Source organism: Ctenopharyngodon idella, chromosome 6 (genome assembly GCF_019924925.1).
Source record: "Ctenopharyngodon idella isolate HZGC_01 chromosome 6, HZGC01, whole genome shotgun sequence".
In the NCBI taxonomy this organism is placed as follows: Eukaryota; Metazoa; Chordata; class Actinopteri; order Cypriniformes; family Xenocyprididae; genus Ctenopharyngodon; species Ctenopharyngodon idella.
In genome coordinates this window covers 9,064,660-9,090,488 of record NC_067225.1, presented here as the reverse complement: position 1 = coordinate 9,090,488, position 25,829 = coordinate 9,064,660, and the positions used below count along the sequence as shown (strand labels likewise).

Below are 25,829 nucleotides of genomic sequence, written 5' to 3'. Positions count from 1 at the left end.
CTTCCATTTTCTGTTGATTTACGCACCAAATCCATATGACTATCTTCTATGGCACACTAAATTATGTTTTATTAACAAAGTTCAGGAGGAGCACGTTCAGATAATCTACCCAATTAGCACGAGAGGAGTCATATATATAAGCAATATCACACGATTAGCTGTGCGATATCGCTCTATATCAACAGTTCGAAGGCACAAGTGTGTAAATAAATAATAAACAACAATGGATTGTCTTTAAAAACCCTCTTTTGTGAGGAAATACTTACTTCCGCCATTCAAATCTAAAGCTGACAGTTTAGCAGTTGAGCCCAAGCCTCCGTTACTAATTCTAAAACGTCACTCTAGAACTAGCAACGAAGGAATACTGAGTCGCTTCATTGAAGCTCATTGTAATATGTAGAGCAGAGTATTGTGAGAGAGAGATTGACTAAGCGAGTTAATTACCTGCATCTAGCTGATATTCTTCAGGTCAAACTTATATTCATAATCACAAAATCAGTTTGAATGTCCGCTGAGGAAAGCGATATCTTTGTCTTTGACCTTTTATAAGAGGATTTCCCATGACAGTGCTAGTCAATGCAATTGTCAGTTGCGTCTCGTAAGATGTTGTTTAAAGTAAACTAGTAAACTCACTCACTCATAAAGACAGTCTTTGCTGCCATCTAGTGATTAATGTATCTTTCACTGAAGTCAAAATCACTAACAGACTCTTTCTCAATACCAAAAATACGGCATGTTGTTTATATAAAATATTATTGAACAATAATATTTAAATTAACAACAATAGCCATTATAACAGTATAAGAAGTAAAATAGGAAATAAACACAAGCAAACAGTTCAGTCAAACGTACAAAAACAGCGATCTATTTAGTACAGGATTTAATTTCAATGTAAATATAAAGTTATGAAACTTACTATAGCCAAATCTATTAGCTCCGCAACAAGTAATAGATTAATAAGACCAATTGCCCATTTTATATACCTAAATATATATACTTTTATATACCTTTATATACCTAAATCAAATTAAAGCTCATGTTTAAACACTATCTACATAAAAGCCAGCGGCAAATTCCTGAATGACTGGCTGAGATGAAGCTGTTCTCTGCGGGTACATGAGCTCTGAACAGCCGCTGATGGCCTGGAGCTCATATCTCCGAAAGCATCTAAACAAATTTTCAAATAGGCGCTATATGTTTACATATAATTTGCATATCTGAGGTCTAAACAACTACATTCTCAAAAAACACTTAAAACAATATTCTGTTACAAAATAACAGTAGTATCTATAAAAAATATGGTGGGTTTGCTCATCCGCCATGACACTCACTGTGAGAGTGCTGCAAGCAGAGTGATTCAAATGGTGAAACGGTTCCCGTAGCAATACTGGTAGCATATCGCATGGCTGGAAAGACCTCTCAGCCAATCAGATTCGAGAACCAGAATGAACTGTTGTATAAATATATATACATACTGTATATATTCATAGATGCAAACTCCTCACCTTTCAGTGACAACTCACCTTTAAAAACTATGTCTATAAAGGGTAATATTTATGTATTTGAGGTCTGAGATGTGCAAACATTTTGCAGTGTAGCTCAATATAATCTTTTATAACATGAGATTTTGACCAAATGTTGATTTTGGTAAAATGTTGCAACATGTTAATTTTTTCGTGAAAAATTACAGTTTTGGACATATATGGTAATAAATATAAAAAATTCCTTAAAATAACTACAAATGAGCATGTAAAGCAAATATCTTTTAAAAAAAACTTAACAGAGGTTAAGTTGGCTATTAATTACTCACCCACATGTCGTTCATGTCAGTCTCCTAGGCTGTTCACGTAGTAAACACAGTGCGGCGCTTCCAGGTTCTACGTCATAACGCCGGCTCATTATTGGCCAGCTACAACAGCGTAAGAGACTGACATGGAAGAGAAGAAATTGTTGAATATAGTCGTTATTTTTGTTTTGTTTTTGTGCACAAAAAGTATTCTCGTTGCTTCCTAACATTAAGGTTGAACCACTGTAGTCACATGGACTATTTTAACGGTATTTCAGGGCCTTGAAAATGGTAATAACATTGCAGTCAGAGGTCAGAAAGCTCTCGGATTTCATCAAAATATCTTAATTTGTGTTCCTAAGATGAACGAAGGTCTTGCGGGTTTGGAATGACTTGAGGGTGAGCAATTAATGACAGAAATTTCATTTTTGGGTGAACTAACCAATAACGCACACCTTTCAGCCAATCAGAATTCAGACAGACCATACTATAATTCATTGTATTCACTTATTTTGGAATAAGAAAATATTCCAAAATAAGGAATATTATTTTGTGTGGGAGAGCACAATTGTGGTTTTTACTGTACATGCTGTTTAATTGTCTTATAGATTATGATAGTTTATCTGAAGACACAGGAATGCTGTGGGCATCTGTTTAACGACTTGTATAAAAAGTCATTTGGATGTGATTCACACATCTGAATGATAAAAAAGGGACAGATTTCATTAGGTCCCATTGTGTTTCAAGCGGTCTGAAGGACCTGCATCAGTCTTTTTTCATCTTCAGTTTTCTGTGACTGATATCATAACCGTTCAACTGGAGTGAACAGCTGGTGTGGGCTGGATTATTTCATGCATTTATTCTTCAGGAGGATGTGATATGCCCAACCGTGAATTTACTGTTATTTTGATCGAGATTGTGGGCCAGAAACGTCCCCAGTTCTATAATAGGGCTGTCATTATAGCACTGTAATTCTGTCACAGACTACGTGAAAGTAAGTTTTTAAAGCCTGGGGCTCATGTTCACAACAAAATAAATGTGATTTATATGCTGCTTTCTCTTCAGTGCAAATAAAGCATTTTGACAATCATTATGAACGCTTTTGAAATTGTTGTATCAGTCTTTTGATGGATATCACACAGCTGTTTTATTTACATATAATTTTGAGAATGTTTCTTCACCCTGATCTTGAAGACAACATTTTTGTTGTCTGTGTGTGTTAATTAACTAATTTTCCCCTCAGTAAATTGGCAGAAATGTCTCACCTCCTTTGAAGCTTTGTTCCTTTTTTTCTATAGCATTAAAATAGATTAAGAATAAGAAGATATCAATAGCAGCTCTAGGCATTGGGACTAAAATGGTCTTATTGATGGTGATGTGTTAGTAGACAGATAGTAGATTAGCTTCTTAAAGCATTAGGGAAAATGGAAACAAAAAGTATATTTGTGAAGTGAGTTCACACTACACAAATCCTATTTGTTTTGAAATCTGATGTTTATGTACTGACTGTTCGCACTGTCATTTTGCAAGTGAAATCTGATCCGTTTGTTCAGTCAATATTTGGTGTATGTACATCGGTTGCTAGTAACAACGGTAAGAGATTTTCTCAGAGCTGTCAGTGTAGAAAGAGAGGAAGGAAGACTGGGAATTTGCCCCTGCCCTTGTCTATCATGCCATCTCACTGCATTGCTGAACTCATGAGACGCATGAAAGAACATAATTGGTTGTGTTTTACACATTCATGCGTACTTTAAGACCGCTAACTCATTTGCTGCTCACTAGATAGTGAACGTACTCTAACATTGTTTGCTGTATGAGGAAAGAGTGAGCAAAAATGAGTATATTTGGACTATATTGCACATTTTGCATTTTCGTTGTTGTTGTTTATTGATTTTTTTTGATTTGCGAAGTATTCAAAGCCTTAGAGTTCTAAAAATAGTACACCAAAATGACCTTCCCTAAAGGAGGAAGTATGAGAATTTACTGTTAAACTAATTCCAGGACAGTGTAGAAACAGTTTAAAATTTGTAAAAAGATCCACAGTATGACAAACATGAGTTTTGAAAAATCAGAGGTGCTTATAGGAACACAAGCTGTGCAAGATGAAAGGCATATGGTATTGTCACTTAAGAATGTATACAGGAAGAGATTCAGGGAAGGTGAATAAGGTGTCCACCCTGAGACTTCCTGGGAGTGTCTTTTTGGGTGCGGTCCAAATAGCATTGTAGACTTTGCCAGGAAAGTCTATTTTGCTCCTGGAGACGCCCATCGCCTCCTTTAGAATGCACTCATTACATTGTTTCCTCTCTAGGAGAAAACAGGAAGCATAACTCGTGGGGATAAAGAGAAGTGGAATGAGGCTGAGATTAGCAAAACTATAATCCGTAACAGTATTTGTGCTCTCGTGACAGATATGTTCCATTACTGTTGTTGAGGCAATTGTCACATGTCTTTACTGGGTCAATTTTTCTTTTGACTTCAGCAGGGTATTATTCATGTTTGTTTGTTTGGGTTAATTCCAAATTCTTTATGTAGAGGAAGTGCTGTGCAGCTGCTCTCCAGTTAACACTTGAACTTATTGTTTTTGTTCCATAAGGGGAAACTATGCCAGCCACTTAACTTAATCTGCGTTATGCCTCCAGATGACACAAATAATAAATTATGGATGAATGGAAGAATTATTTCATACAGTTACATACAGCAAAAAGAATTGGACATTTCAAGGTTATCACTTGTGGTGAGAATTATTGATTGAGAGCTTTGCTGTATAAACGTGTGTGTGTTTGGCTAAAATGAAATGTTTGTGTGAACAATTAACTAAAATTGCAAGGCCATCTCTGTTTTCAACAATGCTTTTGAAGGCAAAATTGACCTTGAAATTGAGGATTTATGAACCAAACCTGTATAAAAGAATAGGATATTAGATGATTGCCACTCTCCTCATTTAACCCTTAAATGCTTATTCTGGCCAAGAATCATCCACATAGGAAGGAAGAGCCCATCTGACTAGCATGCATCAAAAGAGTTAATTTGGTGGCTGGTACATCTGAAATTGATGATACTACTAGACTGGCATGGGGAAAAAACTCAAATAATGCCACAGTAGACCCGGTCCAAGAACAGCTATAAAAATGAGAAATGAGAAAGAATGTCCATCCAAAATGAACAAGAATTTCACATTATTTGTAATAGACATAAATTGGCACATTTTTGGCAAGGCAAAGATTTTTCTTTTTCTTTACTCTGCATACTCTTATACATCATTGACCCTAGTTCCTCAACAGCACTCATCATAACAGAATGGTCCCTTGTAAACCAAAAATAAAAATGAAAATTTTGTCATCATTTACTCACGCTCATATTATACCAAATGACTTTCTTTCTTTTTTGGAACATAAAAAAGATATTTTGAGAAATGTTTGGTTTTTTTTGTCAATACAGTGGAAGTCAGTGATCACCAAACCTGTTTGGTTATCAGCTTTCTTCAAAATATCTTCTTTTGTGTTCTGCAGAAGAAAGAAAGTCATACAAGTTTGGAACAACATGAAAGTAAGTAAATTAATTTTCATTTATTGATGAACAATCCCTTTAAAAACCTGCGCATCGTGACACCTTGACAAGTTGCATAATGCCACTCAATCAGATCAGACATTTGTGTGTGTGTGTAATATGTAAGGTAAGGTCCCTTTAAAGTTAACTCAGATCTTTTACTCTTCTGTCTGACAGAAGTTTGCAGGCACAGTCCAGTGATGTACAAGCCAGGGTTCAGTCCAGGTGAACCTAACGCTATATTTTGACTGTTGACAATCTGTTCAAATTCAAGGTGTTGAGTTATGAGCTGCAGTGTGTTCAACTTCTGTGTTGAAATGATTAATAAAGCATTGTTTAGGATTTGTCATGAAATGTATTGCATTTTTTCATACATTTCTAATTTTCAGGTGCAGGACTTCAGTCAGTGTATGAGATTGAGATGTAAATTCTGAACCAGTACAGCAAGTTGCAGGTCTTTTGGGATTTCCTTGTGTTCCATTCATATTTCTCTGGAGTAGTTTGTGTTTCCATTTTATGAGTAATCAATATTCAGACAGAGTTTTATCTTATTATGCTTTGAGAGAAAGAAGTAGAGAGAGCCAGAATACTGTGAGGTGAACAGTAAATGTGAAATGGAAAAGCATAGAGAAGAAGACAGAGTGCATAGTCAATGTGATATTATGGGGAAAAATGTGGAGATAAAGAGCCAGCTGTGCAGTGCATCCATCATACAATAGACTATTATGAAAATTTAATGGTTGCCTTTAGATGGCAGGTGAAATGCACCGCATAATGTGCACTTTACAGCTCTGAGTTATGCTATTCTGTCTGGATTTTTTATTCCTTAGAATATTTGAAGGCAAACAAGTTTTTCCCACACAATCAAAGATCATTATAAAATATCAGATTTCACACAAGAGGTTTGCCATGTATGACCCCTCGTTCCTTACCATGGTTAGATGCAACTGTTTTCTAATATACAACATGTTTGTACGATATATCGATATATTTTTTATGAACAATATAGGATGAGGCAATACTGTTTATATCAATATACAGCAGTTTGATATTACGAGCGCATCTGAAAAATAGCAGAAGTCATGCGAATATTTCCATTTTGCTATCAGGAGTGAACGAGCCTTATGCATTGCAAGCCAGTCAACACTACACTTCACAGACTTCAGTGAACGAGTGCCACTGCGCACCTACGCATTAAACAGATGGAGCGCAATAACTCTGACTAAAATATAAATTTTGCTAAAATATTTGTTGTTGGAGATTAAATGTGCCATATGTAGAATTTTAAAACAGTTCAGGTGTTGGACAATGAAACTAAAACACCTGGTTTTACACCACAATAATTTATTAGTATGGTGCAGGGGCTCCTTTTGCGGCCAATGCAGCATCAGTTTTACTTAGGGAATGACAGATACAAGTCCTTCACACTTGGCCAGAAGGATTTTGAGCCATTCTTCTTCCAGAGCCATGTCCAGGTCACTATGTGATGGTGGTGAAAGAAAACATTTTCTGGCTTGCTCCTCCAAAATTCCCCAAAGTGGCTCAAAAATGTTTGAATCTGGCGACTGTGCAGGCCATGAGAGATGTTCAACTTCACTTTCATGTTCATTGAACCATTCTGTCACAAGTCTTGCTGTGTGTATTGGTGCATTATAATGCTGATACACGGCACCCTCTTCTTCCACAAGGGGGTTTGGCATTACAACGGCTTTGTTTTCAGGTGGACCGTTAAAGAACGCGACAAACACGTCTCTCGGAAATCCTGTAGAATTCAATCAGATGACGACTTCGAAACTCCTGAAGTGTTTCCAATTTTGTGTGCCTTATGCATCAGACGTTCAGTCAATGGCCTTAGGCTGAGACTATAGAAATGCCATGATATTGCAGCCCAAACCATCACTGATCCACCCCCGTGCTTCACTCTGGGCACACAACAGTCGGGTGTTAAGCCTCTTTGGGGATTCTCCACACCGTAACTCCCACGGATGTGGGAAAGACAGTGAAGGTGGACTCATCAGAGAACAATACATGTTTCACATTGTCCACAGCCCAAGATTTGCACTGTTGGAACCACTGAAACTGACATTTGGCATTGGCATGAGTGACCAAAGGTTTGGCTATAGCAGCCTGACCATGAATATTAGCTCTGTGGAGCTCTCGACGAACAGTTTTGCTGGAAACAGGAGAGTCGAGGTGCACATTTAATTCTGCAGTGAGTTAAGCAGCTGTGGTTTTATGTTTCTTTGGATACAATCCAGGTTACCTGGACGTCCCTTTCAGACAGCGTCCTCTTTGCGTCGACAGTTACTCCTGTTGAATGTGGTTCGTCCTTCGTGGAGGTACGCCGGTCACAGATGAGTCAGCGAGACCTGCACCAACAATTTGTTCTCTTTTGAACTCTGATATGTCTCCCATTATGTTGTGTGGATTGCAATATTTTATGTATAGCTGTGCTGTTGCTCTGCTAATTCAACCTTCACACTCTGCTCTTACTGATGGAATGTAAAATCAGTGAAGATTGCGCTCCCCTGAGAAATGCATTCACTCGCAAAAACTTTTGTGTTCCGCCGACAAACTTTGCATTCACTCGCAAAGAGCTTAAAAGGTTTTGCGAGCGAATGCAAAGTTTCTCAGGAGAATGCAAGACAGTTGCGGGAGAACGCAAAAGCATCGACTTATTATCAATTATTATCAATTTTTGTGATGTCTACTTCAAATTTAGAACAAAACTTGGTTAGACATATGGCTTTGATTTTCTAACACTTTTAGAGTCAATTTTTTTTTGTAAAATATCTATTCTGTATAAAATATAAGAAAAGTTTAGTTCAGTAGCCTACATTTGCTTTACAATAAACTTAAACTTCTGTAACTATTTTTTTGCTTTCACTTCTGCAATAATCTGCTAAGCGTCTTCTTTAAAAAGAGACAAACTTTAGGTCTGTATTCCAAAGCATTCATCAATTACAAACTTATTAGTTCAGTTCTGTGCTCAAAAAGAAGGCGGTGACAGTTATCAACTAATAATCCAGGTATATTTGCACATACAGAAACACATTCTAGTCTGTATATTCCAGAGCTTGCTGCTTTTGTTTATGTAACCACTGGTGTCTTTAGTCAATAATGATTTAGAAATATTGTAACCCTCAGTTTTTATTCAACCCCAATCCATTGAACAGCCCACAGGGTGACTTTACAGGTGTTTTGTTCTACCTGTGCAGGGGTCTTATCTTTCCTGTACCAGACCTGCTCTAGAGAGAAAGGGCCATAAATATACCACCGCCCTCTGTTTTGCTGCTCCATTCACCATTGCCTATCAAGACTCCACAGTTAGTTTAATTATAGTCTGTAGAGTTTTATTGTCCATATTGATAATCTAAAGTCTATGTGTCCTCCATTTGTCAGGTACGTATGCTTTGTTCGCGCAGAAGCCTGGCTTTTTGTTGACTGCACAGCTTTCTTGTCTTCCCTCCGGGTCTTCTCTGAATTGGAGCCAGAGAGGATCTGGTTTGGATTTTGGAAGACATTCTAATTTACTGGTGACATACTTAACCCACAAACAAACGCTTGCCCTTGATATATCTGTATTAGGCAGCACTAAAGCAAAGGCTTTATGGCAGTATATGAAAATAAAAGCTGTTGCTTTTGATGTGAGTTGTGAAGCGCTTGAGCTGGCCTGGTTCATTGTCATAATGTCCTCTCCCCTGCTTTATCTATGCCAAAATTGTTTGTGTGTGTGTGTGTGTGTGTGTGTACGCATTAGACAGCCCTTTATGTAGCTAGCAAATGCTCTGGTCTTCATTTGGCACTGACTTCACAGCCTGTCTTTGTTCTTTACCCAGAGATGTGCCTTTTATGTGGACAAAAATGCATCCATTTGACAGAATATCTCACAGACTATTAAGTAATGATGTCCTCTCTGAATTATATTAATTATACAATAACCCTCATTATTACAAAATGAAACCAGCATCGTTCATGAAAACATGATTAAAAAGCTACATGATGCATTAAGATCATTTATGAAGCAGTATCCACTCGGCTGTTGGGTTGACATAAATAGGTGTGCTGCACAAACTAAGATGGATGGATATAATTTTAAACCTATTAGTTTCCATCCCCCCCAAACCCCAACCCTTTCAGAAAATGACAACAACAGTTGGCACTGCTCATTTTAAACCCTTACAGCACATGGTTGCATGTTGCATACTCACATGTAATCAAACACATTTACCTACTGTACATTTTCTTATCCATATAAAGCACTGAGAATTCATTTTAGTGAATTGGTTCTTTCAGATGATTCATTTAAATGAAATGATTTAAAAAAGGATATATCAGTAGGCTTTTCAAGCTGCAGTATATAAATTTTCAATTTTTTCTGCACTTTTCATGTAATTTATGTATTGATTTATTAAATTTTTTTGGGCTTGCATGTACAAAAATGTATGAATAATTTAATTATTTTTTGCATATTAAAAAGTTTAAATGGGTAGGGCACAGTCGCTGATGAATGTAAGACTAATTTTTATTGATTTGAATGACAGCACTTCTTGTTCTTTCTAACTTTGTGTACACTGGCAAATAGATGAGAGGAGAATTAATTCATATTTATTTGTTTGGCACTTATACTGTGAATGTTACTAATCTTTGCTTAGCATTTGTAATACTGTATGTAATGTTATTTGATGAGGCTTGCTTTCTTGTGTTAGTTTAGTTATTCATACATAGCCAGTTTAGAAATGGCAAAAGTATCCTTGAAAGTACTGCATATCTGCATGAATATGTGGCTATATTATTGCTTTCTCTGTTCTTTTTGCCAAAAATAATTTCTGAGCAACTTTTTGAGGCAGTTGGGAAAAAAGTTTCTTAGGCAGAACTCTTTTGATACGCTTCAAAAAAAATGTTTTACTGCCAAAACACACACACACACACACACACACACACACACACACACACACACACACACACACCCAAATCATTGGGGGGTTTTCTTGTAAAACACAAAAGGGTAGCTTGAGTTGTTAAACTACTTAAAGGGTTAGTTCACCCAAAAATGAAATTTCTGTCATTAATTACTCACCCTCATGTCGTCCCAAACCCGTAAGACCTTCATTCAAGAATATAAAATTATTTTTGATGAAATCCGAGGGTATCTGATCCACACATAGGCAGCAACAAAATTGCACCTTTTGAGGTCCAGAAAGGAACTAAAGAAATTGTTAAAACCAGCGATGTGACTGCAGTGGTTAGGGTTAGGGTTAGGGTTAGGGTTGTGCGCAAAAACAAAACCAAAATAACGACTTTATTCAACAAATTCATCTGTCCCCTGTCATACTGCTACGCTATTTTCATTGCAGAGCTTCAGTGTTTATGTTCGAACGGCGGCTCAGTATTGGCCGGCTCTGGTCAGGTGAGCAGTACAACGCATGCATGTGATGCTGACGCAGGAGCCAGTCCATACTGAGTCCGTGTTCAGAAAATGTGTGGATCGGATACCCTTGGATTTCATCAAAAATATCTTAATTTGTGTTCCGAAGATGAACGAAGGTCTTACGGGTTTGGGACGACATGAGGATGAGTACTTAAAGGGATAGTTCACCCAAAAATGAAAATTTTATGTTTATCTGCTTACCCCCAGGGCATCCAAGATGTAGGTGACTTTGTTTCTTCAGTAGAACACAAATGATGATTTTTAACTCCAACCGTTGCGGTCTGTCAGTCGTATAATGCATGTCAATGGGAATTCCATCTATAAGAGTCAAAAAAACATGCACAGACAAATCCAAATTAAACCCTGCGGCTCGTGACGACACATTGATGTCCTAAGACACGAAACGATCGGTTTGTGTGAGAAACCGAACAGTATTTATATCATTTTTTACCTCTACTACACCACTTTGTCCAACTGCCTTGAGCATCCGGTTGGTGAGCATCCTCATGCAAACCGATCGTTTCGTGTCTTAGGACATCAATGTATCGTCACGAGCCGCAGGGTTTAATTTGGATTTGTCTGTGCATGTTTTTTTGACTCTTATAGATGGAATTCCCATTGACATGCATTATACGACTGACAGACCTGCAACGGTTGGAGTTAAAAATCATCATTTGTGTTCTACTGAAGAAACAAAGTCACCTACATCTTGGATGCCCTGAGGGTAAGCAGATAAACATCAAATTTTCATTTTTTGGGTCAACTAAGCCCTTTAACATTGCGATTACTTTTACCTTGACAAGCTACAGTGACGTGACTAGCAATCAGCCATATTATCTGAATTTAAACTCATAGGTATAGGTGGTTTGTTCATTATCAACAAAAAATAGAAGCTGCACACAGTCGTGTGCTGTACTTTACCCTGTGTTGGTTATTTACATAAATGAGACGATGTGCCATGTATTAGCATGGCCTTTGTTCCAGACCACATTTCATCTGCTGGCTGAGATTATTTTAGGAGCCTTTCATTATTCATGATGCTAAATTATAAATTGTTGCCATTTGCTTTTTTTGACGTAATGTTGATAGTGTTGCCAAGGGAATGGCAGCATGCACAGAGACATTTATTGCTGTTTTTGTTTGTTTCTTGTCCTGTCACATTCTGGCATGGCCAGTTTTAACAGTTCTTGGGGAGAGCATGCTCATTAACCATGAGTTTGTTTCCCTGTTTCTGCCCTTCACTTCATCAAATGGTGCATTGGATGCGACTGACTGAAAATACAAACAACCGAAAAACCCACTCACTGTGCCTTGTTACAGAATAAGAAATACCTATGATAAAATATATTCACAATATTTTTTCCACAAAAAAAAAAAATTAAGCAACATTGTTAATATCATATCATAATAATAATAATTTTAATGTTTTTTTTTTTTTACTTGGCCATTAACTTTCCTAAAAATCATGTCATTAGTCCTGTCTTGTCTTAGAGTATGAGAGCATTAAGACAGAGATCTTTTTAATACAGTGTCTTTTTAAAAGCATCAGCACCAAAAAAGATGCTAGAGTTTTATTCATTTCTGTGAGTCAGTTCAAACTGTCAGTATAAATGTATCGATTCCACCTGGGAAGCTGTTACTACAGAGTTGGGCAGTCATTATTTTGCATTAAAGGGATAGCTTGCCAAAAAATGAAAATTCTATCATTATGTACTCACTATCTTGTCGTTTCAAACCTGTGTGACTTTCTTTCTTTTGTGGAACATAAAGTAAGATGTACTGAGAAATGTCTGTTTTGAAATGTCTTTTCTTTTGTCCAATACCAGCAACACTTGTGAAGTAAAGAGGACAAAATGATCAGAGTGGGGCTGAAAAAATACTATTTATTTTACCAACATGTTTTGGCACACAGACCTTCATGAGAATAAACAATTACAGTATTGTAAAACAGTATTTTTTCATCCGCACTCTGATTATTTTCCTCTCCACTTCACAAGTGTTGCTGGTATTGGACAAAAGAAAAGACATTTGTTGTTCATAAAAAATACTCTTGTTTTTTCCTTCCATGCACTTTGTTGATTTTGTGAAGTTGAATAACCACCAGAATAACCATACAACACTTTTTTTGTCCATAAAAAAAACCTTATGGTTACCGACATTCTCCAAAAAATCGTGTGTGTTTCGCAGAAAAAAGAAAGTCACATGCAGGTTTGGAACAAGTTGATATGAATAAATGAATTTTAATTTTTGGGTCTTTAGCCATATCACCTAGCCTTAGCGCACACTCATTTGCAGGGACAATGTATCTTAAGGGATTATATGCTCTGTTTAGTGTTCTGCTCCAAAAATGCAGCTCTGTGGGCTCTACCATGTTTTTATTTTCTTTTAGAAAAAAAGTATTTAATATATGCACCTCGAAATCTGGTTGGTTTAAAAAAAACTGTATCTTGTGGCGAGAGAAATTAAGGTTGGTTCAGAATATCAATAATGCTGAAAATGAGCTTATATGAGCATGTAAATGGATTTCATAAGACTGCTGTTGAAAGCAGCTTGGACGTGCTCTGTTATTGATTCCCTCCCTTGGTAAAGAGACAATATTACACCAGTATAAGCACTATTCAGAATGTAAGTGTTTCTCAGGGGAACTGTAAAAAATATTTGCATGCCTCCTTCTTGATAAAACTCACTGGGGTCGAAGGAGTTTTTTTGCATAGGAATAACACATACACACAGCAGCTTAATATGGTTGTAAATCTTCTTGTAAGTGTTTAATCACATTTTTATAGAAGAATTGTATAGTGGTTTACAAAACACAATGTTGGATGGTAATAAGGCTGCATGATATTGCAGGATGTGCGATGTCTAGTATAGGGATTGTTAATCCAACACCAAGGTTCAAAACACACATGATTCTCAGATTAATAGCAAAGTTGGCCATCATACAATGAAAGTTTATCATTTTCACGTGTTTTAGGTCCTGTCAGAATAAACATTCAAGTGATTTTAAACCATTTGAATAAAAGAAGGTGTGAAAGAGAGCTCAGTAATGAAAGTGCGGCTGTTTTCTGTGCACACACACAGAGCCACACAGATGCACGTGAACACCGAATTAATTTCTCTTGCCTTAACGGACACTTCTCACATCTCTGTGAGTAAGCACAGTTGCTTATGGCTTAGGTGAAGGTAAACAATTGAGAAAGAAAACGGATGTGTTACAGTATTTTGGATCTGCGCATTTAGTCTTAAAGTGACAGCAGCCTAATATTCCTGCTGCTGTCTGTGTTAATCAAACAACAAAACACAAAGAGAAAATCACTTCTGTAGCTTTAACATAGATGAATTATATTTCATTTATAAAGTGAAGACTATGCAATGTTATTTTACATTTTATTTTTAAATTTCTGTACCTGAATACTGTTAGACTTACCTGAAAAATATAAAGCACTATTTATTTCAATTGTATCTTTGTTTCATTATATTTCTCTATGCTTGTAATTTGTTCATTATTTTGTAATGCATATTCACTCACCCACAAAATCACCCCAATGATTCTAGAATGATTAATTCTTTCCAAATAGAGCTATTCAAGTCATCTGGTGAATTAATTTTTCATATCGCAATATATATTGCAGAAAAACAAAATATTGCAATGTCAGTTTTTTTCCAATATCATGCAGCCCTAGATGGTAATACATAGAAAGTCTACACTGTGGTCAATGTGAAGTCCGATACACCCCTTGTTTACTTGCAGTAAACGTTTATTTCCCTTAGAGAACCTCATTGAATCTCATTATTTGATGTTCATTTGATTAATAAAAAACAGCGGTTATTCCTTTGGCTGGAGTGTTTAGCTCAATCAAATTTGACAGGACCACTTGAACATCAGATTCATTCAGTTTGTTTTTGCCTTCTCCTGCTGCCTCTTGCTCATTCAAATTTATTTGACGAAAAACAAGCCAAATGACTGAAATTGCTTTAGTCTGTCCTTGAGCTGCTTTACCGGTGCTCATAGAGGAGAGAAAACGGCCCCTCAGAAATCAATGCCTGACAGTAAAATATGGGCATATTTTAAGTGACTGAAGAAGTTGCAGCATTTCACCAGGGGAAGTCCTTATCATGCAGAAACAGCCATGAAGATTAGAGGAAAATTATAAAAACGGATTTAACGCATGCTCTAAGTCACCGGCTAAGATTTATGAACCTACTTCATTATTCCAGGGTGCTTTGTCTTGTCAAGTGTATGCACTGCCCATGAGACATGAACAACACTGGCTTGCCTCTTGGTGTGTGTTCGATTATACACTTGAACGTGCCATTATAGCTCATTGATACACTGTTGATCCACTGTCCTACACTAGGACTACAGTAAAATGTCAATATGTGTCAAGTTTGCTAAGTCCACCTCCCTACCAATCATTAACAAAGTCCTCTCCTTCATATAACACAAAGCCTTGATATTCTGCATGACAAGTCCAAAAGGCAAATTTTAACCTTTTGTATATTGTATGGAAGTGCAGCGCAAACAACAACATCCTGAAAGGTCTTTGTCTGCACTGATTTAGGATGGTGTTAAGACTTTTTGAGATTACATTTTCTATATTTCTGCCAATACAGCAGGACGTCGTGCTGCATATTCAACGCTGAATTATCCCGTCTGATGATTTACACCCTAATTGGCTTTCTTAACAGTCCTGATAATGAGATTATATGCTTCACAGAGCAGCATGTCCCTTTTGGTCTCCATATCTGTAATGTAAAACTACTTTTCTTGATTTATTAATAGTTTGGAAGCAGAAACTGAATGTTGGAGCCATCCATACTGCACAGACGGTTATTGGCTACTTTTTTCTTTCCCAGGCAAACAACTTGTGAATTGTGTTCGTCTTTTTCTATTGAACAGGTAATTTAAGACACCTGGTTTGGATAAAAGTATTGAAACTTATTCATACATTAACCTAGCTGCAGTTTCTAGACACTTTCCATCCTGGTCTAACATTTCACACACACAGTATATGAGTATAATTATGAAAAATATTGGTTACCAGCAGTCAAGTATGGGCTATAAACTGGGATGTGAAAACACTAACTTGAAAGCATGAACTCACTGTTATTCTATAAAAATACAATGTAAAATTTATTTACCAGTTCCTAAAGCAAAACTTTAGAGAATAATTTAAGTGCTCAATACTTACGCCTTGAAACTTGATGAATATCTTGTTGAATTGATGAATGTCTTCTCTGAGAATGATGTTTGTTTCGGTTTTCTACCAACTTTTTTTCTCAGGCACATGTTGCACATGCAAATACAGTTTTTACTACAGCTGTAATTGCAATTGAAATACAGGTTGACCAGATGTTCATCAAGTAAATGCTGAAGCTCGTTGACTGACATTGTCTTTATGGTGAGGCTGGTAGCCCAGGAAATTCTTGGTTAAGCCTGATGCAGACTTCATGCAGACTTGATGCAGACTTCAAAATATGGATGCAAAATGGTTGTGAGAGCCTGCATCGATTTTTGCACATCTATCTGCTGTGTGAATTTTTCTTGAGTGATGACCTGACCTTCCTCTAGATACTCTGGACGACCCCATATACTTGTTTTTAGTACTGATTCTCTAGAAGCCTGCAGTGTATCTGTCACTTTAAGAATGCATGGCTGATTGATAGCAATGTCCTTTTTTGCTTAATAGAGCTGCAGGTCATGCATTTTTGAGGCAATGCAGAAGAAATTGCTTGTCCTCTATCTTAAAGGAGAAAACCTGCAGTGATAAATGATAGAGTTTTAGCTTTATATATGTAGGTTATTCATATACTCATATCTGGTCATTTTCTTGTCAAAATAATTTATCTTTGACTTTGCTCAATCTGTACTCCTGAAAGTAGCCAATAGCCGGAGTCAGAGTAGATGTCATATGTACAGGCTATGTAAAGCAAATGTTTTATAATTAATAAAAAATAATAAGATGATACATTCACTTTTTTTCAGGGACATTTAAACAAGACAAGAAAACCAAACAATATCCCTGCTGAAAAATACAGCATTGCTGGTCACCAGCATAAGGTTTTGCATGCTGGGTCCAGCATGGGATGCTGGTTGCTGGTTTGCTGGTCCCCAGCATGGGAAATTGCGAGTGCTGGTGGACCAGCTACACCAGCTCAGTTTTGCTTGAGAACAGCAGGACCAGCATAAATCTGCCTGGACCAACATGGAATTCATGCTGGATTATGCTGGAATTTTCAGCAGGGTTAATAACAAATACAATACATCCCCTAAAACAGGGCTCTGGCCCTCGAGGTCCACTTTTCTGCAGCGTTTAGCTCTAAACTTGATTAAAGGTGCTGTATGTCATTTTTGACTGTACTAAAGCATAAAAACACCATACTATGTTTGTAGATATTTAGGAAACAAGTTCACATACTTTCTCTGAAGAACAATGCTGCAGCCAGTTATTTTACTTTGAAATGTGTGTTCCTTGGTCCGCCCACTGCCAATTTGCCCAATAGTATTTCAACACCCGGGTTGCCAGCTGGCAGAAAACACAGCGTATTGCAGCCATGGAAGCCAGCAAACAAACTGGTCTGAGATCGCAGATTCTACCCGACCTAAAAAAGCCTTGGCATCCATCTAAAAATCTCCATGAATGGGAGCATATTAAAACGTGGATAAATCAACTTACAGTGTGTAAGTCTCCTCACCTTCCATTGTCAATTGAGCTTGCTTCTTTTGCGTGTCCTCAATCTGGCAACCTCTTGAGCATCTAGTCTGAGGAGGAGGGAGTGGGGGAAACAACTCTGTCCAATATTTTGAATTTGGATTGCAGTACCCATTTCAACAGCTATCTGTCAAAATGGCATACTGCACCTTTAAACTCATCTGCCTGTAACTTTCAAGTAATCCTGAAGACTTTGATTAGCTTGTTCAGGTGTGTTTGATTAAGGTTGGAGCAAAACTAGGCTGTGTCCAAAATCGCCCCCTATACCCTTAAATAGGGCACTAATTGAGGGGACAGCCATTTGTAGTGGTGTCCGAAACCATAGAGGACGATGTTGAGTGCACTCATTCAATCCCACAATGCACCGCAATAATAAGTGTACAACCAATGCATGCTCAACGACTTGAGAATACCCATAATGCACTGTGAAAGTTGCGCGCTGAATGAATTCCCGCGTCTCGCCAGGAGATGGCGCCCGCAGCTGAATCAATCATCAATTCATTTTCCAAACCGCGCTGGTCCAGAATATCATACAGGTATAAATTCCTTTTTAATTGATCATTAAATCACTTAATTAAGGTTTGTACCTGCTAGTTTCATGGCAGAGTTCAACATAAATATTCATTACTACTAGAGCTACCAGTTTGCTACGTTTCAAATTATTATTAAACAGCAGCAGAAACTATGCGAAATTGGCAGCCCTTCCGGTGCACTCAGTGTCTGAATTCACTCACTCATTTCTTTCACTCCTTCAAGTGGACTATATTAGTGGAGTAATGTAGGGAAGAGCGAATGAGGGTATAGGGGGCGATTTCGAACAGAGCACTGGACTTCGAGGGCCAGAGTTGTGAACCCCTGTGCTAAAGACTCAGCATAACAATGGAACCCAAGTCAGAGTGATGGTAAGGATCAGCATGTGTGCAATCCATCAATCAAACAGATTTTATGAGTGGGAAAATGTACATAGGGTAGAGTGGGGGGAAACGGACTGTATTTTTTCCTGTGAAACAAAAGTTAAATGTGTCTAATAGTTATCCTAGTTTTCAGTGACAATGACATAAGTTATAAACCAAGTGTAAAAAAATGTCCAGATCTTTCATGTTATTATATTTTTAATAAAAATTAAATTTGTACCAAAGGTAAAATACCCCATTCTGACAAAGCAAAGCTTTATACATTTACAGCAAAATCAGTACAGGCAATTTTAGCTTAAAATTAAAAAGACAAGCCAAAACAACAGTAGATAAATATGAATATTTATTAATGAACCATGCTGAAACTCAGCCTATTTGAAAAATATTGTTAGCTGATGACATTTTATGGAAAAACAAAGGATGTGATGTTCAGAGCATGGTAAATACAGTAATTATGATATGTGGGATAGTGATATGATAGTGGGAAGCGATGCCGACTTTTTACCACATAGACTAGGTTTGAAAAAAAAAAAGGTAATTCTGAAAATATAGTTCTTTTATCCTTAAATAACATGTACTCCCTAACTACTATTGTCATATCATATATAACTGTGATGTTCTGCAAAACAACAAGCTTTAAAACACTTTTTTTAATACTGCTGAAAATTAAATCACTCACCGTGAAAACCGTTTTCTCAGGTACGTCACCAGTATAAGCTTCACAGTGAATACTTCTACATCACTCTTGTCAACTTAGTCCATAGCAATATTGAAAATGTATCTTGACTTTATCTAGTGGTTATTTTGGGAAAAATAGTGTGTGGGGGGGGCTTTTCCCCCAAGGGGGCATTTTCCCCCACTCTATCGTATATCACTGGGACAAAGAACTAGCAAAACTAAACCAAAGCTTACAGAACTGTACCTTTATCCATCACCCATAGGTAGAGTTTGAGGGTTGCCAGGGGTGTTGCAAGTTAATAGTGATTTAGCTTATGTCATATATATAAGCTATCATCCATTTACAAGTGTGCCATCCCTGCAGAGATTACGAATAAGGAGCATATAATGTGTGAAAAGATTGAACAAGTGCACCCCATTAAAACTTCATGAAGATTCAGGACGTCAGGCTCACCCGGTCAAAATCTGATTCCTGTCACAGTTACTGGCATGTGTGTGTATGTGTGCACACCGTTTTGGTCCTTGGGAATCACTACACTTATTTCCAGCCCCATTTAAAATCTGCAGCTAAATGTGATTTGATGTGTATCCTGAAATGGAATATGATTGGAATGAGATTGCTTCCTGTGCTCCCTGCTACCCATCTCTATACCATTTCACACCTCAACTTTAAATGACTTTGTCAAGAGTGTTTTTCAGTTTCAGGCCACTGAGCTGTCTCTGCATAAGGAATATAATTACACCCATTATTTCACATTTGTCAGATCTCTGCTTTTATTTAAATATATAAAACCATCTTCAAGCCTTATCCTTCACTTGTAACACATTTCAGATTTGTCAAAAAGCTAGTGCAACACTTGGCTGAGACACTCATATAACGTCTGAAGCAAAAATACATTTTAATGGACTTGAATTGAGTGGGAAGGTCTTGTCGAGAATGCTAATTCTGCTTAACTGAAGAAAATTATTTCTCCTGAATTATTTACTCCTTTGTAAGCCCATCACACCTGCTAAATGTGAATGGGCTGAACAATCTGTAATAGTGAGTATGTAGGCTGCAAGGCTTCTCAAAAATTTACTAGAATTTGGCATACTGTACAGTACACATATTTTGATGCAAAAAAAAAAAAAAAAATTGGCATGAAATGGGAATTCACATAGTTTATCTATTTTCTGAATGCATGTTTTTGATATTATTGTGAATGATTCATACATGCATGTTTTATTTTTTTAATGTCGATATTCTAGTTAAAGGGTTAGTTCATCCAAAAATGAAAATTTTGTCATTGATTACTCACCCTCATGTCGCTCCACACCCGTAAGACCTTCGTTCATCTTCAGAACACAAATTAAGATATTTTTGATGAAATCCGATGGCTCAGTGAGGCCTACATTGCCAGCAAGATAATTAACACTTTCAGATGTCCAAAAAGGTACTAAAGTTATATTTAAAACAGTTCATGTGAGTGCAGTTGTTCAACCTTAATATTATAAAGTAGTGTTTTGAAATCGCCCCATCACTAGATATTGTTGAATAAAGTCATTATTTTTTTCTTTTTTTTTTTGGCGCACAAAAAGTATTCTCGTCGCTTCATAACATTAAGGTTGAACCACTGTAGTCACATGAACTGTTTTAAATATAACTTTAGTACCTTTTTGGACATCTGAAAGTGTTAATTGTCTTGCTGGCAATGCAGGCCTCACTGAGCCATCAGATTTCATCAAAAATATCTTAATTTGTGTTCTGAAGATGAATGAAGGTCTTACGGGTGTGGAACGATATGAGGGTGAGTAATAAATGACATTATTTTTGGGTGAACTAACCCTTTAAACAACTGATTTTTCAACTTGAAGAAAAAATAGGCATATTGGTAATGTGAATGACAAATATAATTTTGTAGGTTATGTTGTAGTTACAGTAGCCCTAGAAAGTATTTGAGCTCTTTCAAATGCAACCATGTCATTGCACTAGCTAGCAAAGTACTAAAAGCAAGTTGAGTTTATTTTAAAGAAAGTTTTTTGGTAAAGTAAAACAGCTGTCATTTGTTTTACACAGTACATTTAATGTAATCCATAAGACAGAAATATCACAAAGTTGATCTCAATTTTTCATGGTTTATAATCTAGAGGCTGTAATGTTTCCTGCTTCTCAATTTTCTCTCATGTAATATATTTTTCCTCACATCTTTGCTAGAGTTTCGGATCTCAACAGATTTGATCAAATCAAAAGTGAGAGACTTAATATTTGAATAGTTTGAGATTGAATTGGATGAGAGAATTGAAACTCAAACATTTATCATCAAATTTTTCCAAGAGCAAATTATATTATGCTCTTACTGTATGTCAAGTTTCGTGTGTCTGTTTTTATTTCTCCTTAGTATGCCTTGATAAACCAATCGAATTATAGCCTTAATGTCATTCATAATGACTAAGAAGTGCTGTAACTTGTTGCAAAATGTTTGCTAAAGGGGCTCTACCTGAAGACCTTGATTAGCTGGTTCAGGTGTAGGGCTGGAGCCCTATAAAATGTATATATGTATATAAAATGTATATATTATATTTTACATATAAAATGTATGTAAAATATAAAACAAATTCCGGAGTGTTTTCTTCATAGACACAAAATAACTAATTAGGACCATGTGAAATGCACAGCAACTAGTTTTAGAGTTTCTCTTTTTAACAACATGTGTTGCCTTTAAACCTCTGAACCAGGAAAGGTCACCATGCATCACATCCTCTCTGCCTCGTGTCAATGTTATGAGATTATATGTGCCATTTTAAGACATAGGCTGTCATGCTCAGTCAAGAGTAATAAATCCTTGTGTCTCATTAAACTAATCCTTCCTTAAATGCATGAGTGGCCTCTTTAATGTATCATTTCATGCATATTTTTAACATGTTGCTCTTCCCTCTAATTTTTTTTCTAAGATCATAAGTTTTTTCACATTCATCCTGAATGGAAGATTGTCAAAACTGAAAGATTAAAAAGCACTTCAAGCAGAAAGAAATCCGGTTTAGCAACTTTCCTGAACTCAGGCTGTCAAATTGGCCCTCACTCTTCCACACATTCTATTTCCGATATTTTCTCATTCTTCCATTTCCTTCTCTGAGGACGATTCTTGATTGACGGCTGAAGTGCTGGCACAAGATGAAGTATTTCGAGCTAAGGGTCTTTTGCGCTGCAGTTCAGACAGAGAGCAAAGCTTTGACTCTGATAAAAGGAAGAGATGCGTTTCCCTGTTGTTCATAGAAGCCACTTGACTCCTGCTCCTGTCATTGGCTGCGTTTACAGTTACACTGGCACAAAAATCTGATTTTTTTTTAGCTCACATCTGACACAAATCAGAATTTGTTGCACATGTGTAAACACAAAAATCTGCATGAGCTCTGAGCCACTTCCAAATGTGTTTTTAAATCAGATACATATCTGATATCTGGATATCTAACCTACATCTAAACATGTCTATCTGATTCCCCTTTGAATTCCAAGCCACCACAAGGTGAGCGCGACACTTTTGCCCACAAAGATAGCTTTTTAATGTTGTATTATGAAGCAGATGTGCCTGTATATACTCGCACTAAAACTCACAGCTTTTTTATTAAGGTGGAAACTTTATATATTGGTAAGAGATTGCGAACTATGGAAGCTTGTTTCCGCCACTAAATAAAAAATAAAAAAGGTAATTGGGACTTTTTATCTCACAATTCTGACTTTATAACATGCAATTGTGAGACTATATTACAATTCTGAGAAAAAAAGTCAGAATTGCAAGATGTAAACTTGAAAAAGAAAGAAGTCAGAATTGTGAGATAAGTCACAATTACCTTTTTTATTTTTTATTTAGTGGTGGAAACAAGCTTCCATATGCGAACACAGAAACATTCAGGAGCATAGAAACATCTCTGCCCCTTTAATTGTAAATAAAACAGCTTTGCTACTGAAAGCTACAATATATATTTCTCAGCAACTTTGCTGTTTTTGTAATTAAACCCACAGCTTCACTATTACAGACGCTGTACAGACACAGGTAATTCACACACAATCTCTGTCTCTCTCCCTCTCTCTCGTTAATTCATTTGAATTCATTCAAATAAATCTTACTGCACTACAGAATTCTAGATCTAATGAACCGTAGATAAATTAACAAATGTTATTATCCGTTCAGATTTTGCACTTTCAGTTTTTAACTTATCCATGGTGGCAAATAATCATGGCAAATAATCATGTTGCATAGTAAAACGATCACCAACAGTAATCAGTTTGGGATGTGATTAATGTAAACACAGATATCAGATGCAAAAAAAAAAAAAAAAAATCGGATGTGGTCAAAAGATTTGTGCATTAAGACTTGCCGTGTAAACGCAGCCATTGAGCTAAATATGACACAGCACCTTTAGAATGCTCTGGAAGCTTTCTATCAAATCAAATCAACTGAAATTCAGAAAGTTTCAGTAGAGATGACATTGATTCTGATGATTACATTGCTTGCTGTATTTGCAGTGTTTTATCTTAGCAATCACAGCAGCCTTAACCCCGATGTCACTTTGTAAAGAAAGACTACGCACCTGCACACATACGCATTCGAGCACCAAACATGCATGCCTTGTAGACCAGAGGTGTCCAATCCTGCTCCTGGAGGGCCACTGACCTGTAAAGTTCAGCTCCAACCCCAATTAAACACACCCCTGTTGAAAAAATGTCATATGCTGGTTAGGTATGTTTTGAAGCATGGCAGCTGGTTTGAGTTGGATTATGCTGGTCCTTAGCTGATCCTGAGCTGGTTATAAGCTGGTCCTGAGCTGGAGCTAGTTGTTCAGGACCATCTTAGGACCAGCACTTGACCACCTTAAACCAGCTCATGACCAACTAAGGACCAGCATAAACCAGCTCAAACCATGCTTCAGAACATGCCTATCCAGCATATGCTGTTTTTTTCAACAGGGACCTGAACCAGCTAATCAAGGAGTTACTAGGCATACTAGAAATTTCCAGGCAGGTGTGTTGAGGCAAGTTGGAGCTAAACTCTGCAGGACAGTGGTCCTCCAGGACTGAGTTTGGACACCCCTGCTATCCACCTTTTTTTGCAACGCAGAAGTAAGGTGTTTTCTGTGAATGTGCGAGACTTCTGATTTATTAGCCGGTGTAGGGAAATAACGAGAAGAATATCAAAGTGCACTGAACTGTAAAACTGTTTGTGCTACAAACCAGCGTGTTTATAAATAAGACAATACATTAAAATAATATGGTAAGAAATACCAGTTTGCAATATCAAGCAGCATAACAAGCTGTTTTGTACAGCTAAAAATAACTGGAAGCGAATGACACCAGAAGCCAGACACATTAAAATGATAGACTAAACGCGTATCGTTTTCAAAAACCTGCTCTTTGAAACCTGTTTTCAAAAGTTAGTGTTTTCAGGCCCCCAAAACGCCGCTGTAGTGTAAATGAACAGCCAAAATGCATAAAAAAGTTTTCTGTTTTTAGTTGAAAACGGTGTTGTGTAAACGGCCCCTAAGAAGTATCTCTCTATTGATCATCTTACCTGTTTGTGGACCGTGTTCCTGCTGCTTCACTAATAAACTCACCTGTTTGAATTGACCCATCTTCATTGTGTCTAAGCCTGTATGTGACAGTTATAAAGATCTCAGTGATTTACATTACAAGCTATTTCATACTTATAAATACTATATACTTTTGGGTCATATAAATATCAGCAACTGCACCAATTTGCATAATTTTGTTCTGTTTTTTTTTAGTGTGAAATCCATATTCTTCTATATCATACAGTTTGAGCCATAAAAGCCTGATGTTTCAAATATGATACCCAAAGAACACATGAAACTTTTTTTTAGTATTATTTCATATGGCAGCCTTTACAGGGTTAAAAGAAAATGTGTTTTTCATGGCAACAAGGTGAGATTTTAAGCTGTGTTTGCGGTGCGTCAAATGCATGGGGTCTCTGAGGTGTGTGTGTTCTAATGCAAAATGATCGGCCCCAGGGAATTTACTTTTTGATATTTTGGTTCAGCGTTTTTGACATCCTCAGCCTCCAACGTTTCTTTGAGGCTTTGATCTTTCATACTTCTATGTCATCTCACTCATCAACCAAACACTTCACAGCAAATGTAGGAACTGACGTCACCTATATGACTAAGGGTGGCTTATACTGAACCACAGAAATCCTGTTTCTACACTCTGAGCAAACTATGTCAGGATACATTTACACAGATGTAAAATATTTTTAGTCAGCTTTACACAGGATTGTCATCCAACACTCAAAGTGTAAGTGACACATACCACATTAATTGGTGACAGAGTCTAGCTGCAGCAAACTCTCACTGGGGCTAAGTGTGTTGCTCAAGGGTGCAATGGTAATTGCAGGTTTGTTATCTCAGTAACTCAGTACTTGCTGGATCACCCTACCTCTGAATGAATCCGCAACCTCCTCAGGGCAAAGTTCTGCCATGGGCACTGAGGGGCATAGGGTATGTTTAAACGACAATGATGTGCTAAAAACTGAAAAGTTTTCCCTTTACGATTATTTTTATTTATTTTTTTTGCATACAGATGACAAAGTTGTCAAAAGGATCCCCATTTACATGGATCCGCGAAATCGATTAAAAATGCTGTATTATGCATGCCAGGCCAGTAGATGGCGCTGTCACTTTGTAAACAAAAACCATGCGCCTATATACTGAACATGTAATACTCATGCGCATGATGTCACCATTTTCACAAATTTGCGTTTTTGTAG

The 25,829-nt window shown here is 37.0% G+C and overlaps 1 protein-coding gene across 10 annotated transcripts in view; it reads left to right on the top strand.

Moving 5' to 3' along the window:
• Window positions 1–25,829, top strand: part of gulp1b (GULP PTB domain containing engulfment adaptor 1b) — a 61,704-nt gene that overhangs the window by 6,308 nt on the left and 29,567 nt on the right. Inside the window, exon 1 of one of the 10 annotated variants that reach the window (XM_051896931.1) lies at window positions 5,317–5,335. The exons of the other annotated variants lie outside the window; for them this stretch is intronic. The gene's annotated coding sequence lies outside the window, so the exon portion shown is untranslated. Of the gene's footprint in view, window positions 1–5,316; window positions 5,336–25,829 lie in introns of those variants that run through there. 10 annotated transcript variants of the gene reach the window in all.